The sequence below is a fragment of the Amblyomma maculatum genome, chromosome 1, assembly GCF_055883805.1.
Source record: "Amblyomma maculatum isolate TAMU_Amacu chromosome 1, ASM5588380v1, whole genome shotgun sequence".
In the NCBI taxonomy this organism is placed as follows: domain Eukaryota; kingdom Metazoa; phylum Arthropoda; class Arachnida; order Ixodida; family Ixodidae; genus Amblyomma; species Amblyomma maculatum.
The window spans coordinates 82,628,909-82,648,450 of record NC_139344.1 but is presented as its reverse complement, the minus strand read 5'-3'; the positions used below and the strand labels follow the sequence as shown (position 1 = coordinate 82,648,450).

Sequence of the window (19,542 nt, the reverse complement as noted above, 5' to 3'; positions counted from 1 at the left end):
GTGATGCCTATCGGAATGGGAAAGTCTCACAGAAGCTTTTTTAGAAGCACGTGTATCCACTTTGCACCTTTATTTTCCTGCGGCATTTCACACGCTTGAATATGCAGCAGCTATACCAACTGCCTGCAATAGCATCGGTAGTTATTTGACGTGCTGCACAATTGTGCTACACAAAGAGGACACACAATAATAATTTTTTAGAGCCTGTAAGCTGGCACAGTTTTCATCGCAGGTCTGAGACACTTCAGAAGCAAGAAATGAAAGTATTGGGCATAAAACTGCGACACAGAGGCAAGACACACACACACACACAAAAAAAAAAACGTTGCTTAATGATGACAGGCTTGCATAGTAGTTGTCATAGGTTTGGCACATTTCAAAAGCAGGAAACAAAGTATGGCACTTAACAGTGCAGAAACGTGACACAAGTAGTGCTATGTACAATGTTTGCGTAGGGCGGTCTCCATTACTGACCATTTCAGGACTACAGGCCTGCATATACTGTTAGGATGCATAGAACGCATTTGATTAATGCTAAACAGTGTAAAGCTGACAAACTGAATGCATAATATTGCGAGTTTTAGTGCTCACAGTGATTGTAGCATAAGTAGAAAATCCCATAGGTATACAAACCGGTGCAAAAACATCACATATGCATCAAGGAAATGCTGTGTGGGCAGAAAGTATCGCTCAAAAGCAAAGCAACCCAGTCATGGAGACAAATGAAAAAAATACAGAGCACACTACAATGAACGCTACATCGAAATCCTTGTCACAGTGGCCAGTGAATGAAGGCTTCAGGTTCAGTCCCGGCAGGGGTGGAAGCATTCCCATGATCATGTTCTTTCCTAAACTATTCACCTACATAAAAACAGATGATCATGCAAGCACTGAGCTTCATTTTGGCCTACACCACATGCTTCACAGTCGTCTTGTATTTCCTAAAGGGAAACAAATAGAACCACAGAGCCTGCTCGTTGCACTTTCAGCACTTTTCTCATCGGTACTAGTAGGTGCCGACCGAAAACACCTCGGCAAGCTGTCTTTGTTCATTTCCGTATCAAGCGCTCCATGAAATTTTATCAATGCAGGCCCTGAACTTCGAATGCATTCTATTAGATTTTCAGCATACTCACGGCACCCGCACGGTACTTCGATTTCAGACGGCGCTAAAAAGACAGCGCCTACTCGGACAATCAGTTGTTTACTTGCAGGCCGCCATGTGCACGCATGACGCCGCCGGCGCACCCTCGCGGCAACTAAACTTACTTAATAGCAAGTATATTTACAAAACTAAGAACGCTTCCACTTCAGCTTAATGTTATTCAATATTAAAAATAGTACCCTGCCAAAATTGACCTTTCTTTGTTTTATTTATTGCGTATTAATTGCGTCGTGTTACAAAAAGTTAGGACACGGTCCCTGCTCAGTTTTGTGCCACACTGTGGCAACAGCATTTGCCGAGGATTCGGAACCACCGGAGCGGAGCCACGCTAAATTTCACTGGTAATTGGACGATTTCGTATCTCGTCACGATTGACGTCTCAAGGCTGCGTCACGGCTGCGTAATTTTGACGTCACGCTCACAAACTTGTGAGCGGAGTCCGTAATTCGGCGCCAGCTGGCCTTGCTAGCAAAATCTATATATACAAGGATCGCGTGATCTACCGTGTGCAGCAGCAACGCTCAGACTTTTGCATTTCTCCAGTGCGATTCTGCAGTGCTCTCAGAAGTTTTTGGTAAATGAATGCCTTCTGCGCCGCTAAAATCGAGCAGGCATTCTTCTAAACTGTTGCGATCTGTTGGATGGCAATTAACCCGAAAAGTTCTGTTAACTACGACTAAGTATTGTTGCGTACGAATTTCCGTGTGGGATGAGGCAGTGCTTTAATTTGCTTGATAGTACTTTATTTTTCCTACTGACAGCTCAAGGGTTTTAACTGGTCGTGCATCTTCGGAGTTACCCGATCGATCAAAAGCAGATTAAACGATATGGAAAGAAATAAACAACCTTTGAAGAAATGTAGCATTGTTCGCGTCTATATCATTGTTTTTGTCATTCACAAAGGACTAATGTTTGAAAGCATATTGAGCATATTCTGTGCCGTGAATTTTTTTATAATAATAAAATTACATATTTCTAACATTTTTGCTGGATTTCACAGCTGGCTTTCAGTATTCACGGCCCTGGCGCGGCCTGAGGCAAATGCGAAAGCTGAAACGAGTCAGCATTTTCGAGAAATTGAACGCGATACTTATACTACCCCTTACCTTTCGCAACTTCATAGAAAATTCCCCTTTGTACGAAACGCCTCCTGACTTCCGATGCACCTCGATAGAATTCCACACTTGATTTCTCTGTTTCAACTTGTCTTTTCGGAGAGAGGCAGAGAAAGTGGGGGCGCTTAATCCAGCTCGAACTATCACACCGGCATCACGACCATGCTCATTTCGCTGATTTGCGTGGGAAGTATGACAAATTAACCAATCGCCAGACGCACGCACTAAGATATACACGCCCGGTGTCATATTGAGAGCCAGATGAAAGCCTATTACTCCTCAGAAAATAGAGAAAAAAAAAATAGAATTCAAGGGTGAGCCTACGTTGCCCCGCTGTCTGCCGTTAGAACAGAATGTGCCTGCATTAGCTATCACGGCTGAAGGATAATGAAGTTTTCAGCATTCACAATTCAGGGCGACTGCACGTTGCAGAGAGGTGCCTGACGTTCTTCGAATGGCAGAGAGTTAGGCAAGTTGGTTGGGATGCATGGATGAAAGACGCTGTAAGTCGGATGTTGAGGCGTGTGTGTTAGCTCTGTATTTGAACGCAGCGCATACTTCTTGCCCGCTAAGTCAAAGAACGCCATCCTGTAGCTGAAGGGTTCGGCCGCGTTTGTTGAATGTGTGCAGCGAAAGGCATTCACGTTTCGAGTGAGTGACATAAGCAAGGCCGCTGCTTTTGTGCGCTACGTTTGACGGAATGTATGAGACATCAAAGTCCATGCCTGCGTTCACAGAAGGCGAGTGGTGAATGTCGTACAGGTCGGCGTCTAAAGGCGAGAGAGCATGAACGCGCTGAAAATAGGGGGTTTCTAGAAGAAGGCTTCACCAGCAAGCTCCGTGTAAAGGCGCCTGATTCAAGCATAATTTCTCTCACGATGAGCATCAGCTTGTCATCACGCTGCCTCATGAGTTTTATTTAACCTTTCCTTATCGCGCTCGAAGGAACAGCAGGCGAAAGAAATGGCCCCAAATTAGGTTGCGCCCACTTCGTCCCCTCCTTGTAGCCCTTGTAACATCGACAGATTGCGCCCATTTTCCCGGCCGTGCATATTATTGTTTCTCCCGTTGCTCGGCGACGTAACGAAAGTGATAAACGACTGGACGCGTGCCACGCGATAACAAGCGGTGGCGTATGCGCTCGTCTTCGACTCTCGTCCGGAGGAAAGCTGGGTATAAAAGCGGCGCTCGCCTTGCTCTCGTTTCAGGGCGCGCGCATTCACTGGCCCCCGGCCGGTCGCTGACGCATGGCTACGGAGGCCCTTGTCGGCGCGGGGACACGCTGGCATAATTGAAAACGCTGGCGCCTCAACTTGTTGGGGGCGGAAGCGATAAGAGTATACATATACGCTGCTGCTTGCCGGGCATCGAGACGATTACCATGCGTTACGCCTGTACGCCCTCTCACCAGAGTACATGGCGGGCTAAAAGCAGTGCTGTTGCCGAGAGAAAAATAATGCGGAAACTTCCAAGGAAAGCAAGCACGCTGAAGAATACGCTGGTGTGTATACAGGGCTACCTCTTCGCTTTGTTTTTTCATTTTTTCCCTCCATCTTTCTTTCCTATCAGCCGTGTGCGCCACTGGCCTGTTTCACGCTCGGCGCGTGCGCAAAATTCGGTAAAATTATGAGCCCTTTTCTTTCCTTGTATTGAGGCGCGAAGTGTGGTCCGCTATATAGGGCGTGAAACGACGTTGTTTACAGTCTTGTTTAACGCTCGCAGCTATCTGGACCATATATGAACGGGATGAAGAGCCTGGTCAGTGTCGTGTTTAGACGTTCGCAACTTCGCGTATAGTAAATAAATACGTTGAGGTGCGTGGAAGTGGGGGTTAACGGTGGCCATGGTAGGTTCGACTTTGGCGGCTATATCTCTGCTCGGTTGTCGGTAAACAGGCCACCGTGCGAATCTGTGTGGTGTTCTATTTAGCCGTAGCAGTATAGCCGCCTGAGCGCCATGAGTGTATACAGGCGCTGAAGTAGCAACGTGTTCGCCCTTTGCTGCCCTCAATCGGCTCAAGAAACACTACCAAGCGATGAAATGAAATGAAGGGCTATTCGGTCGCAGTTGCTGGCTCTCAGCTGTTCTGCGTGACAAGTAGACCGATGCTTACGCGCTTTAGCGATTCGCGGAAGTATGGACAGCCTATTATGACAGGGTCCCATTTTACCAACACCATTCATTAGGGCGTGACTGACGTTGCGTATTCGGCGTTTGCAGCCTGTGGCTTTGTCATAAATCAGCACGTGTTGTCTTTCAGGGGTTTGCGTGGCTGTGAAGTCGATCGTTAGTCCTGGTTTGCTGGGAGCTGTCATATGTAACGTTAGACCCATGTAACGATCTGTACGCTTGATGCTTTTTACCACCAAGGTTCGTAAAGTGCTAAACGTCAGGTTCACTTAAAAAGAAATTAGGGGAGAGGGGGGGGGGGGGGAGTTGGCAGAATATGTAAATAAAAAACGTGGTATGTGGAATTTAACGCCAAGAAGTGACCAATGCTAGGAGGTGCGCCAGATTGGTGGGCTCCAGAACTATTTCAACCACCATTAGTTATTTGACAAGCATTGACGTCGTAGCCCACGGGCGCCGCTTGAATTTCTACTTTATCGAAATGTGGCCACCGCGGCATTGTTCCAACCCAGGTGCCATTAACACTGAGCCACCGCGCTGGGAATCTGGTATGATTTGGTGCTTTTGGTTTCTCTATAACCTGAAAAAATGCAATGCACTATATTTGACGCTTCTTTCAGATGCAGTTTTCGTTCATTAAAACTTCCTGCTGGACGAGTTGGTAGTTGATCTTGATGAAGGGGTTTTTTTTCCTTGTCTTTGTTTGCGCTAAAAAAACCCTACATCAAGTAGTTTTCGTTGTTTGGTTTTTCGGCGAATATCGTTTACGACAATTTAATTAGCGCGTATTTCGATGAGACAAGGTGAAATTCTTGTAAAGTCAAAAGTGCCAATATGTCTGGGCCTTTTGTTTTTCATCCAGAAGAGTTGACTTCTCAGTAATCAGCGCAGAAATTGCTGTCATTAGCAGGAGCGGAATAATACGGGAACCATGCAGAAGCTGGAATGGAAGTATGCGGACTAATTTCCGCTATGAATGTAGTTTGTCGACTTTATAAAGACAACTAGGTCGTTTTCATGGTTGTACGTGAAAATTTCTCGGTGAAAGATGGCCCCTCCCCTTAAATATTTCACTGGTGCACCTAGCTTGCAAAAGAAAATGTTCAGTTATTACAAAAAATTAAAGCAAGGTGAATGATGGGACCATCCGAGAAAAATGGGCGGCGGTAGTTTTTACTGGCCCTTGGAGTGGTGATCGGAATGGACATACTGATGCTTATATAGCTAAGCATACGGCATGGGCATGGATAATCAAAGACTGTAGCAATGCGTAGGGTAGAGGGGAATGCTTCTAAACACCTACCTGCGCTGATACAACGCCACCACTACCTCTCCTACTCAATAATCGGCTAGCTGTGGCGAGCTTGCCACGCATATTCACCTTTCTCGATTACAAACAAATTGAGAAAATTGAATTCCGAGCACTTCTATCGTTTTTTAATTTGGTTCAAGCCGGAAATTCCAACTCTCGATATACAGAATGACAGAAAAAAAAAGCGCGGAGGGGGAGGGTGGGGGTAAGATGCGGGAAGGAAAAGTGGGGTTGACCGCGTGTCGGAACGTTCCTTCACTCTTGTACAAACGCAGCAGCGATCATCGTGTGTGTGTGTGTGTGTGCGTGTGTGCGTGTGTGTGTGTGTGTGTGTGTGTGTGTGTGTGTGTGTGTGTGTGTGTGTGTGTGTGTGTGTGTGTGTGTGTGTGTGTGTGTGTGTGTGTGTGTGTGTGTGTGTGTGTGTGTGTGTGTGTGTGTGTGTGTGTGTGTGTGTGTGTGTGTGTGTGTGTGTGTGTGTGTGTGTGTGTGTGTTTCACAAGTAACCGATCATAATTTAAGAAGTGACCATTCTCCTTGCTGCACTCTCTTTCCCTTTTTATCCTCGTCTCCACCCTCACACAAATGCTGGTTTATTTTTCCAGGTGCCGGACTCGCTCTCGGGAGGAAAGAGCGCGAAGAAGGATGCACCTACAATACGGTGTCTTCTACACTAGCTGCACCAGCTTTTTCGCACAGTTTGAACACACTGAAATAATGAAGTGCCTTGCCCGGGAAACGGTAAGAACGCGAGTCACGTTTCCCCGCGAGGTTTTCCATCTTCTCTCAACCGTGTGCTTGTCTAACGTTCTGGCTTTGTTTGCAGGTTTCAACGCTCAAAGGGACGGGAGCTCTGAGGCACGCTTTACTCGTGGGTTCCGAATTAATTTCGGCCACCTGGCGCTCTTCAACCAACACTGACATTACGCAGCACACGGGCACCTAGCGTTCTAACCCCATCGAAACAAGGCCACCCGGTCGGGATCTAACTCTCGTTCTCGGACTCGCCAGATGAGCGCTGTGACCAGCGAGCCACCGTGGCGAGGCTGTCCGATTTCGCGTCGGGTAGTCACCTTCCATTTTAAGCCAAAGTAAAACGGCTTGTTTGAGCAATTACGGAAACGAGGCCCACTGCTATACTGCAGAACTGTGATGCCATTTCTCCTTATATTTAATCGAATGACACAATGAGGTAAATGTCTCCTAAATGAAATACAGTTTTGAACGACAGGTATGTGCAGGAAAAAGGCGATATAAAACGCACTGGTGCTAATAATGACAGGCCTTGTTTCGCAAGTAAAATAAACAAAGGTTCCTAAAAAGTCATCACGTACATTAGTAAGTCCCACTGAGGTAACGTCCGCAGTCAAAATTAGGGTTGCATTAACGGAAGTCGACTCTTTTTTTTTTTTTTCCGTAAACTATCCCATTCTTCGACCGCGTGATATAAACTATAGAAAACAAGAGCTGGTAAGCGAAACGAAGTTAAATCATGAAACCTCCAGGGTGCATCTGCCTCTTTCTGACAGAGTCGAAGCCCACGCTTAGACGAGATCCTTGTGGATGCACATGAGTGGCGGTGCGAAGAACGCGGGCATCTCTCGCAAATCGCACTTCTGGCTAGGTCCCGAGGCGAATTATTCCGAAGACAACGGTCTTCATGGATGGGGCGACTTGTCTGTTCCCTATCAAATGAGTCCCCTGACTAGCTCTCATGGCAGCGCGTCCACACAGCCGGCGATGGGTCTTTGGTCAAGCGCTGACGACCGGTACGTTTTTCGCGCCGCCGGGGAACAGAACGTTTACCTTTATACTTACATAGACCCCTCCCCTCTGTCTGCTCCTGGCGGGACGGTTGAATGCGGCCACGATGAGAACGACTCACCCGTTTTCGCCTGGCCTTCAACTTGCGGTCGGCACGCTTGACCGCACTGGCGTCCTCGCTTGCCCAACTTCCTTCTTTGCTCGACTGCGCGGACGACCAAAAGTCTAGAGGAACTCGCTGGCGCGCGCCGAAACGCCTGAGCGGACACGCGAGAGCCACAAGGCGCGAACGGAAACGCATCACTCGTTTACGTGGGCAAATATAAAACAGGGGAAGGTAAGTTTGCTCACGTAGCGCCGGGCAGGCACACGCGACGTGGGACGTAAGCCGTGCACATGCGAATGTGGCGCTGCTGGTTCAGTGGTCTATGTCCAGACGTGATTCCGACGACTACTCGCGGTGGCGACAAGCAGCCGTAGCTCCGGCTCGGTCCGGCGAACGCGCCGCTCCGGCCGACAGCTTGAGACCTTGCTTCGACTGCGGCACAGTTTTCTTTCTGACCCTCCGCCGAGCTCGCCGGCCGACACGATTCACCGGGCGCCGTAGAGAACTCGCGCCGCCGCAGTCCGGACGCGGCCAACTGCGCACGGCCGGCGCAACTCAGCGGACGTGGTGGTGCGAGAAAAGGGAACTAGCTCCGGCGTTACGTTGTGCGACGCCAGATATCATTTAGCTGGTGTATCTTTCGCTGGTAGGTGCGGCGGTCATTCCTCTTTACCCTTGAATATCCAACCATTGCCGTGCCATATCCTCCGGTTCGTTACCTACTATAAAGCGACAAATGCATTGTGCACCTGTGATATTAGCGCTTATTCAATGGAGGGCCTAAAATGCACATGTCTGGAATAATGACATTAAATATACAACGAGAAGAATGTCATACTCGGCAAATAGCTACAAAGACTTTGGGAAGTCAGCGCCCGCTTTATTTCGCACATGCACACTGAATCAACGGCGCACGGCGATAAACCGCACCGCTTAATACTCCACCTTTTCTTGGCGCTTTCCAAGATTTATTGCCGTGGCAGCCTATTCGAATTCTTATTGTTTCGTTTATTTACGGCGATATTGTATAACTGTTGGAAAATGGCAAGCAGCTTGTTTAAAGTGGCTGCTGCTTAACCAACCGTGGTTACTTAACTTAGCCGACGACGTTGAAGAAATGAAGACACAATGAGACAACAAACCAAAGCCTCCTGGAGAGTTCATCCCTTCCACTGAGAAGATTCAGCCCTCTTTCGTAACCACAGATAGCAAAAAATAGAGTTCGTTTCTTTCTTTCTTTCTTTCTTTCTTTCTTTCTTTCTTTCTTTCTTTCTTTCTTTCTTTCTTTCTTTCTTTCTTTCTTTCTTTCTTTCTTTCTTTCTTTCTTTCTTTCTTTCTTTCTTTCTTTCTTTCTTTCTTTCTTTCTTCCTTTCTTTCTTTCTTTCTTTCTTTCTTTCTTTCTTTCTTTCTTTCTTTTCTGATCTTTTTTTTTTTCTTTTTTTGTCGCGCTTACACATCGGGCCGCGGCAGCAGCTGCTACTGCTGTTCTCGAAGGCTTCACAAGAGAAGGTGCTATGGTTCGCTTGCAAAAGAACAACAAGAAATTCTGAAAGAGATGCAGACAAACCGTTGCGCGGGGTCTGAGAGCTCTTCAGAGAGAAGTAGCTGCTGTTTACTTCACTTTTTTTTTTAAGCCTTGCTGCGGAGAGAAGAGGCGATATTTTCTTCTTATTTGTTGTTGGTTGCGCAACAGAGCTAAAAGCGCTCAAGGCTACTGAAGAGCCGTTGCATCAGGGGCCTGAAATAGGACCAGCAAGCGCATTTTATCGAGCTACGGATAGTCCATTCTCGGACAGGCAATCTTCACTTCTTGATAATGTGAACATGAAGAAGCAAATTTACTCGCTTATTATATTGGTGCGTCCTTCCTTGTATACGCCCTTCCTTGGAATATGCATCAATAAATTGGCACCCTTACCAAATCTCCCTAACTAACTTTCTTGAATCCGTCCAAAATAAAGCTGCTCGATTCATCTTGTCATCCTATTCGCGATATCAAAGTGTTTCATCTCTGAAACAAGCATTCAGCATGCCATCCCTGTCAGCGCGCAGAAAATTTTTCTGTTTATCGTATTTTGATACACTTTATTATAGTAGCACTCGGTTCACCCGGTCGCATATTTTTCCACCCCCTCATATGTCACATCGCGTTGATCATGCCCATAAAGTTAACCCCGTTTTTGCCCGGACGGAAAAGTACAAACATTCACCATTAATATTATCAATAACAGAATGGAATAAACTACCACCCAGAATCGCCACGATAACAGAATCATTGTTATTTCAGTCAGCATTACAAACTTAACTTGAATCGTTACACTTTCGGTAAACATTGTATGACTCTGCCGACTGTTTTCCTACCGCTGTATCCTTTCTTTTGCATGTATTTCACCGTGATTGCATTGTACCCAATTTCAAGGATATAGTGCTATGGTATCTCTGGATGTGTTGTTAATGCGTGCTACTTCCCCATCAGAATTATTTCGTTTGTTTCTTTTTGTTTGATTGATTGTTTAACAAAGAATCGTATACTGGCTTATGTGCCCCCGATGTAATGCCCCCAGCGGACCTTTAGGGTATCTGAACGAATGAATGAATGAATGAATGAATGAATGAATGAATGAATGAATGAAATGGAGGAAGCTGCGCGGTGCCTTCTCAAATGAATCTGGAGTGCCGAAGGCTATGCTGACTATAAGTGAATTGAATTGAAGTTTATTTGCATCATATCCCATTATATCACATACAATGTGTATATGACACTGGAAGCGCGAGGAAAAAGGTGGCTCAATGACCACCTTGGTAAAGCCCCACGCTCCCATATATAGTGGCATCACGCAACATTGGCAGAACAGCTCTCTGGCAAAAAACAATAAAAATTCAACAATAAAACAGCAATAATAGTATTAATGCATTACTGCGCAACAGGGTCAAATGCAACGAATGTATCTGCAACATTGAAAAGACTGATTCTGTGCAGGCATATGTAACGTATACTGTCGCACCCGGGCCGTTCGGACGTTTCTTGCAGGGTAGCTCCTCGAGTGTGCGTTGATTACTTTCATAATTTCAGGTGGCTGCTCAGTTGCAAAACATGTGAAGATTGCTTCGTTATGGTATTAATGTGAATGAAATAATTTAGCGATTGTTTTAGCCTGGTGCAGCCATTGGACAACGAATAAGCACCAGCGGGCAAGTAGTCACCACGCGTTATCGTGGCGCTCAGGCTCGAACCCAGGGTTCATTTGGTAGCGCGCTGAGTCTTCGCGTTGAGGAAACACTTACGCTTGGACATAGGGGGAAAAAAAAGCAGGTTTCATTGAACTTTTATGAAAACTAACCTACCTGACGAAAAAGGGTTCGAAGACCAAACCGTCAGAAGCTAAGAGTTCGCGCCATCAAATGTCTGCATGAGCCGTTTTCCCAGTGCCCAGAGTGCCCTTGTTTACCCAGCATCGTCCTTGAAACCCCTCAGGTCCAGTCCCTTACTGATGAAGCTATCCAGTCAAACAAAGGGCACATGCCCATGACCGATAGCGAATCAAACACCACTGCTCGGAAGACCTGATGCGTGGACTGGTGCCGTAATGTTCCAGTAGACGGAGTCACTCGTTGCGTTGTGCCAGACGCTGGGAACGGGAAGAAGGCAAGGAGCTCCGCTTCGTATACTACTGTAGATCAGTCAGAGCGGTGCAGGCTAATTGCCTTCCTCAAAAACACATGGAGCACATGCGGCACCCTGGACATCGGCTCTAAAACAACGGCGGGTTTTCATCTGTGTTCCACACGGCTCCGAACTGATGCGTGTAATGGATTTATCGCCCGAGCGAAACGCGGGAACCCTTCGCGGGCCCTTTTTTCGCGCAGGCCTGCGCTTTTACCCGATCTTCGGTTGGCCAGATGGCACGCGGCCAGCGCGCCAGCTGTGCTGTCGCAACAGCATGCAAATAGGCAAATGCTCCTTGTGGGGTGGCGCGCATCGCCAATGTGATGGCATTGCTTTCCAGGCTGCCTTCCGACGACGACAAGAATAAGGAAACAGATATAGGTTTTCATTTCCAACGTGTCAATTGAAAATGGTTGGCAAAAGCACAGTCATCAGATGACCAAGACTCTCGCAAAACGGCGTACACTCTCGGACGGAATAACCTGAATCATGCTTTAGTGTTCCAACTCTTTCCCTCTGGCCGTAAAACGGAAAGGTTCGGTGATTATGGGCTCAAGCTCACAAGTAGGATCTATTTGCGCGATTATCAAGCACTTTCTCGATTTCCTAGATAAAAGACTTGATGATGATGATGGATTTTAATGGCGCAAGGGCGACTCAGGCCAAAGAGCGCCAAAATCAAGGTTAATGGTGCACTCAAGTTTATATGATGGAATAGTTGTGATTTTCATGAAGGGATAAAAAACTGGTGTATAGGGCCTAAAAATGTGTTCGCTCTGTAATATCGCTAAAAACAATGGTGTATAGGGCCTAAAATTCATTTGTGATATATAATGGATGCGCAATGTATAAGTAGATGTATTAAAAGATCTCATCCGTCCTCTCAAGGAGGGGCGGGCTGAGACCCACGTCGATAAGAAATTTCATGTAAAAAGCCTACTTGTGATAAAAATTTAAGCACCTGTTTTAAAGGAAACATTGGGTTGTCGCCAATAAAAATGGATGGGTGTGGAGGTATTTGATGAGTGAACAAGGAGGGAAAATGACGTCTTCTTTCTGGTTCCAGTTGTGCACATATGATTAAAACATGTATGACAGTGAGTCGATCACCACATCTCGAGCAGTGTGGTGCAGGAGAGTTGGTTAAAAGATATGTATGGGTTATGTATGTATGGCCAATTCTCAGCCTGCACAGGGCTACTTCTTTAAATCTGTCTTGTTTTTCTGTGGTGTACCTGCCTATTTTTGCCTTTATTGTGTGTAGTTTATTTTCTGATGCTGCGTCCCATTCCTCTTGCCATTGTTGTCGAATTATGTTTTTTATGTGTGGCTTGAGGTCATGATAAGTTATCTTATCAATGTCTGTGTCATTTCGAAGGGCAGCTGAAGCCGCTGGCCTATCAGCTGCCTCATTACCAGGTATACAGCGGTGGCCTGGCACCCAACACAGTGTAATTTTAATTTCTTGTTCATGGGCAAACATAAGGGTGTTATAAAGAGAGTTCAGTACTGGGTTCTTATTTTGCCATTTCCAAAAGGATAGGGACTTTAAAACACTGAGGGAGTCTGTGTAGATGATCGACGTCTGTATTTTATTTTCTATAATGTGTCTCACAGCTAAAAGGATACCATGGCATTCAGCGGTAAATATACTAGTATGTCTGTTCAGGGTTTTGACTGTGAAAACTGTGGTCCATGTGCTGCACAGGAGACTTGAGCAGACTTCGAAGCATCAGTGTAATATTCATCACAAGTGTACTTCTCCTGAAGTGACATGAAGTGCTGCTGTATGGCAATAGGGGATGCATGTTTGCCCACTTCAAGAAACGACAGGTCGCAATTAACACCGTGCATTTCCCAAGGAGCAATTAGGTCTTTTATGGAAGCTGTATGAAGACTGGTAACCGAAACATTCAGATATTCAATGTGCGTGGCAACTCTGATTGGATATGGTGGTGTCAGAGATGGTTTTTTTGAGAAAAGTGCTGTGCCAGTTTTGTCAAGCAGGAGCCGACGACATGGATGGTCCAGTTGGCATAGTACCTTCATAGCATAAGTTAGAGAAGTAAATTGTCTCCTTCGTTGCAGTGACCATCGGTTCGCCTCGACATAGAGGCTAGCAATTGGGCTAGTTCGGAAAGCGCCCGTAGCGAGGCGAAGGCCGAGGTGGTGCACGGGATCGAGCAATTTTAGCGCAGAGGATGATGCTGACCCATAAACCATCGAGCAATAGTCAATGCGTGATAGAACTACACTATTCAGAAGGTTCAGAAGGCAGTCGCGGTCTGTGCCCCATGACCGGTGAGAGAGAATTTTAAGCAAATTCATCGCTTTGAGACACTTCAGTCGCAACTGTTTTATGTGGGGAATGAAGGAAAGTTTTTCGTCAACTACGCCAAGAAATTTATGTTCTTTTTTAAAGGCAAGGCTCTGGCCATTCAGTGTAATGTTGGGGTCAGGCCTGATGCCACGCTGCTTAGAGAAAAGTACACAAACACTCTTTCCAGAGTTAAATTTAAACCCATTATCATCAGCCCACCTGGACAATTTGTTTACACCTAGCTGAATTTGTCGTTCACAGATGGCCAAGTTGCAAGATTTGAAGCTTATCTGGACGTCATCAACATATACAGAACAAGAAATAGTTTTTGGCAGCACGCTTTTTAAAGAGTTCATTTTGACTACAAAAAGTGTGCAACTGAGAACACCACCTTGAGGGACACCATTTTCTTGAATGTACTGCTTTGAATATGCATTGCCAACACGAACTTTGAAGGTCCGTTCAGACAAGTAACTTCGAATTGCATTCAACATGTTTCCTGTGATGCCAAGAGAGAAGAGGTCGCGGATGATACCATAGCGCCAAGTGGTATCATATGCTTTTTCAAGATCGAAAAAGACAGATAAACAATGTTGTTTATGTACGAAAGCATCCCTTGCATAAGACTCAAAGGCAATGAGCTGATCAGCTGTTGATCGCCCAGCTCTAAAACCAGCTTGGTTTTGATAAAGAAGACCATTGTATTCAAGGAAATGGAGAAGGCGACGATTTACCATTTTCTCAAAAAGCTTGCATAGACAGCTGGTTAGTGCGATAGGCCGATAACCAGCAGCAAGTGTGGGTTCTTTTCCAGGTTTTAATATTGGGATGATGATCGCTTCCTTCCATGCTTTAGGAAAGCGTCCTGTGGCCCATACTTTATTATACAGGTAGAGTAGGGTTTCAACAGTGTTCACATGCAGATGCCTGAGCATTCCATATGTGATCCTGTCAGGACCTGGTGCTGTGTTACCACATGTGTCTAGTGCAATCTTCAGCTCCTGCATGGTGAATGGGCTATTGTATCCTCCTGAGGATGGCCTTTTATCATGTATGTGCTTCCTCTCCTCTCTTGCCTTGTGCCGCAAAAAGGAATCTGTATAGTGTGCTGAGCTGAATATGTATTCAAAGTGTTGCCCTAGTGTGTCTGCTTGATGTTCAAGAGAGTCACCACTGGTGCTGACAAGGGGCGTTGGGACTGTGCTATATCCTTTAAGTGCTCTTATCCTGTTGTGAACTTTGTGTGCGTCAGAATAGGAGTTCACTGAAGAAAGGAATGATGACCAGCTTTCTCGCTTGGAGATGCGTCGAATACGCCTGCCATTTGCCTTTGCACGCTTAAAGGCTATTAGGTTTTCGGCTGTGGGGTATCGGCGTAGTTTCGACCATGCCCTGTTTTGAGTTTCACGAGCTGTCTTACATTCTGCATTCCACCAGGGTCTTCGTTTATTTCGTGGCTTACTTGACGTCTGTGGAATGTATTTTTCTGCTGCCTCTATGATGTGCAGCGTGATTAAGCGTTGAGTTTCATCAACGCCTAAGTCAGTAACTGATGAACTGGACAATGATGAGTGTTCCCTGAACATCTTCGAGTTGGCTGCATTTTCTTTGAATTTTCTGGGATTCGACACATTTTCATTTCCGTTCCCAGTATATTTTATTAAGATCGGAAAATGGTCACTTCCGTATAGATTGTTAATGACAGTCCACTCTGTAGCTGCCAGGAACATCGAGGAGCCAATGGCTAGATCTATGGATGTGTAAGAGTTATAAGCTATATTGTAGTAAGTTGGCCGTTTCGTGTTTAGTAAGCATGATCCCGAGGACAATAAGAATTTTTCGATTAGAACGCCTCGGGAGTCCGTTCTTGTACATCCCCATAATGGGTGGTGAGCATTAAAGTCTCCGACCAGCAACCAAGGTTCCGGAAGTTGATCAATCAATTTTTCAAAACTTTCGCTACTTAGCTTATAAGTTGGAGCAATATACAGGGAACATACGGTTGTTATTTTGCCATAAACTAAGCTTCTGATTGCCACTGCCTCTAAGTCTGTGTTGAGTGAGATGTTTCGAGAGGGGATTGATTTTTGTGTTACAATGGCAACGCCACCAGAGGAGTGAGAGCTGCCTTGCCTGTCGTTCCTGAATACATTATATTGATTAAGGAAATTTGAGTCTGCTGGTTTTAAATGGGTTTCTTGCAGACAAAGTATGTTTGGTTGATAGTCCGCAAGAATTTCATATATATCATCTAAATTTTTAAAGAGTCCTCGGCAGTTCCAATAAATGAGGAGCGCCATAATTAAAAGTTATTTAAGGGACAAGTTTAAATTTAGGTTTGTAGGTCCTTGGGACCTGTTATTGGGACTTTTCCCTTTCTTTTTCGCTCCAGTGAGCTTTGCCGCCTAGGCAGCTGGGGTGAAGAAGTTGTGTCCATCGCATCTTCAGATGCGGTGGACGACTGTGCAGAAAGCACAGGATTGTCAGTTTTAGGCCTCGACTCATGGGTCGAGGCCTTTGGGCCGGCTGACCTGGGGGCCCGCGCAGCCAGCTTTGCGGGTGGTGGTGGAGTAGCTCTAGCTGACTCCACCGAGGGCGCAGGTGGCGCTGCCCTGGAAGAACTGTGTGCTTCCTGGGCAGGCGCCGACGACCGCTGTGATGCCGCGCCCTGCTGCGTCACAACGGAGTAGTGTGGCTTTTGAGGAAGAGAAAGCCGCTTTCATGCCTCTCCGTAAGATATGTTTTCGGTGACTTTCAGTGTAATTATTTCTTTTTCTTTTTACCAGTATGGGCATGAGCGTGAATAAGCTGGGTGGTTACCTTCACAGTTTGAGCAGAGAAGCAGCTGTTCTTCGCAGTTGTCTGTAGGGTGTTCGTGCGAGGCACACTTTGCACATGTGAGTTGGCCACGGCAACTCTGAGAGCCATGGCCATATTTCTGACATTTGAAGCAACGGCGTGGGTTAGGGATGTAGGGCCTCAGTTTTATCTTTGTGTAGCCTACTTCGACAGATTCTGGGAGAGTGCTTGCAGCAAAGGTGAGTACAATGTGCTTTGTTTCTATCTCTTTGTTATCTCGTCTGATCTTTATCCGGTAAACATCTGTGACATTTTGTTCCTTCAGGCCTTCAAGAAGTTCTTGTTCACTCACATACCTAAGGTCATCATCAGAGATGACTCCTCGGGCAGTGTTTAGTGATCGGTGCGGGCTAATCTGTACCGGTATTTCTCCAAATGATTCGACTGCACTTAGCTTCTGATACTGATGATTGTACATTAATTCTAGTAACAGGTCACCGTTTCCAAGTTTCTTTATCTTATAGCCCTGGCCAATGGCCTCAGTCAATGTTCGGGAAACAACAAATGGGGACACAAGTCGTGCAGTGATTTCCTCGTGGTCACTGTGGACCACGTGGAAACGAGGAAAGTTGTTTATGTTCTTTGAGCAGAACATGGTGGTCTCGGTGCGCCCCCTTTTAGAAGGAGGACGATCGGGGTTAAGGAGTTTAGATGCCATAAAAAATTGTATTGTTCGGCTGCAGTGCCAGCCACCCACCATGGAGCCCAACGAGGGGACGGGACAGAAATTGTCAATTCCTGCCCACGCCAGCTGTACACCGTAACTATAACCCAATATGGCGTAACTCAGGGTAGCTAGCCACACAAGGTTAACCCTCGCCGCCTGGAAGTAGGAAGAAATGAAGAAGGTAAGAGAGGACAGGACAGTTCTAAGAAAGAAAATAGGAAAGTGAAAGATGGAGGGGAGAACAGGAAAAGGCGACTGCCGATTTCCCCCGGGTGGGTCAGCCCGGAAGTGCCGTCTATGGGAAGCGTGGGCCAAAGTGGTGTGTTGCCTCCGCCGAGGGGCCTTAAAGGTCCAAACACTCGGCATCGGCTCAACCACCAGGATCCCCTTTTCCCCAGACACGACGATGCCACGCACGGCTAAGCGTGGGTGCTTGGGGTCCGTGGTGTCGCACAAAACACACAAACACCTGCTTTAACAGGTGCCCCCTACGGGTAGATAAAGGACTTGAATAGTTTCACCTCGAAGCGCGGTCGTGATATCCTGTTGAGACTGTATACATGCTTGGCGGATGGCATTAAGGCATGAAACAGAGTTGTAGCGCTCTAAGAGTGCACCAACAAGGCCCAATTGTCGTCGAGAAAAAAAAAAATCATGAATGCGAGCCAGGGGATAAACCATTAAACGGGGCCTGCAGAGTGGTCACTAAATTCAAACGCGAAAACTATAAAAGGGGCCTCACTGGCACTGCAAATCACCGCAGAACCAGTTTGGCCGATCTTTTGGACTGCATAGTGCATTGGTGTAATAATTATGATGTATTCCCGTTACCCTGGATGCTCCGTGCACTTCTATACGCGTTATAGTGCGTGCAAGCGCCGAAACATTTTACGCACATAGAACACATCCGCCGAAAACTTTCCCTGCAAACGAGTCGTAGTTCTCAAATGTGTATTGCATTGCTCGTGATCTGCCCATTACGCGTAGGAAACGAACGGCGACTTGCGCAGCACTAGCTTGCCACTTTCTCGAATAAAGCAGATATTTGAGCGGCAACGTCCGAGAGGAAAAATTGTGACTCTATATAAGTGGCTGGTACCTTAATTTATTAATCTCAGCGCTAGAGATACACATTATGCTGCGCAGTGGCATCAGCTTGAGAATCCAAATAAACATGTAATGGACGAAGACACGTGTGCCAGTGTCGTAATCCATCGAGCCGACCGGAGCTCCAGCAAACACAGGTACAAATTTCAAAAGCGGTAGAAATGTCGAAGGAGTGAACGCTGAGACCCCTGTGCACGGTGCACTGAGACTGTGTAAGAGTGATTTAGCCGGGACGAAAAATCTCGCTGAGCGGTTTGACAGAGTAAAGAAGCGACTTCTCTCTACCCCTTTTAGGAGCTTTTTGCCTTCTCTCTACCGCTAGCCTGGAACGTGTTTCGCTGTTCATGGAGAATTCCGTCTTATGCTCAGCTGCATGATGCAACCTTTGCAAAGACTGAAGCCCCGCTTGGGCAGCACAGCAATTGATCTTCCTGCGAGGCGCACTCTATAGCTTGGCCGCGCCCTCTCTCTCTCTGCTCTTAACTGCCCTCCCGAGTTGGCAGTAATCCCGGATAAAACAGAGGCAGGCAGCTGCGTACTTTTGGAGACCAGGGGAATAAATCACAGAAGCCAACCCGGGCACCAAACTTCGGCTTCTATGAGTGTATTCTGGGCTACGGCCGCCGGAAATGTTATAGGGTGAGTTGAATGTCTCGAGCTGAGCGGAGTAGATCTAGAGATAGGTTGGTTGGTTGGTTTGTGGGGTTTAACGTCCCAAAGCAACTCAGGCTATGAGAGACGCCGTAGTGGAGGACTCCGGAAATTCGACCACCTGGGGTTCTTTAACGTGCACTGACATCGCACAGCACACGGGCGCCTTGCTTTTCGCCTCCATCGAAAAGTGGCCGCCGAGGCCGGGATTCGATGCCGCGTCCTTGGGAACAGTAGTCGAGCGCCGTAACCACTGCGCCACCCCGGCGGTGTAGATCCAGAGATCCAGAGATAGGTATGCGCAGTGTCACATTGCTGTCCCCGACAAAATGATTAAGTTAGACTCTACAATGCTTAGGCAATGAAAAATGTGCTGCGGAAGCGGCGAACCTGCTGATTTTTCCCCTTTCTGATTGCGGCGCTTCAACAATTTAAAACAAAAAATATATTGTAGCGTGTGCAACAGCAGCCGCTAGGCGGCTGCTAATCGAGAGTCTCGTGCGCGGACTTGAAGAAGTGGCCCCGTGGCGTTCGATTAGAAGAGGCTGAAGTTGGCTGCTGTCTCTCGGTGCTCTGGACCTGCTCTCCTGTGCCTGCGAGATCAACCCCCATTAAAAACCAACCTTCTGGTTACGGGCCTAAGCGGCTACGTGACAATATTTAATAAACAAGAAATCATTAC

General features: G+C 46.7%; 1 protein-coding gene and 1 long non-coding RNA gene across 2 annotated transcripts in view; one reads left to right on the top strand and one right to left on the bottom strand.

Moving 5' to 3' along the window:
* Positions 1-19,542, bottom strand: part of LOC146202969 (tachykinin-like peptides receptor 99D) — a 249,813-nt gene that overhangs the window by 55,559 nt on the left and 174,712 nt on the right. The window lies entirely within an intron of this gene.
* On the top strand, positions 3,629-8,809 carry LOC146202970 (uncharacterized). The gene is made up of 3 exons (XR_014703800.1): positions 3,629-3,781; positions 6,325-6,460; positions 6,546-8,809. It is a non-coding gene; the product is annotated as an uncharacterized LOC146202970 (long non-coding RNA).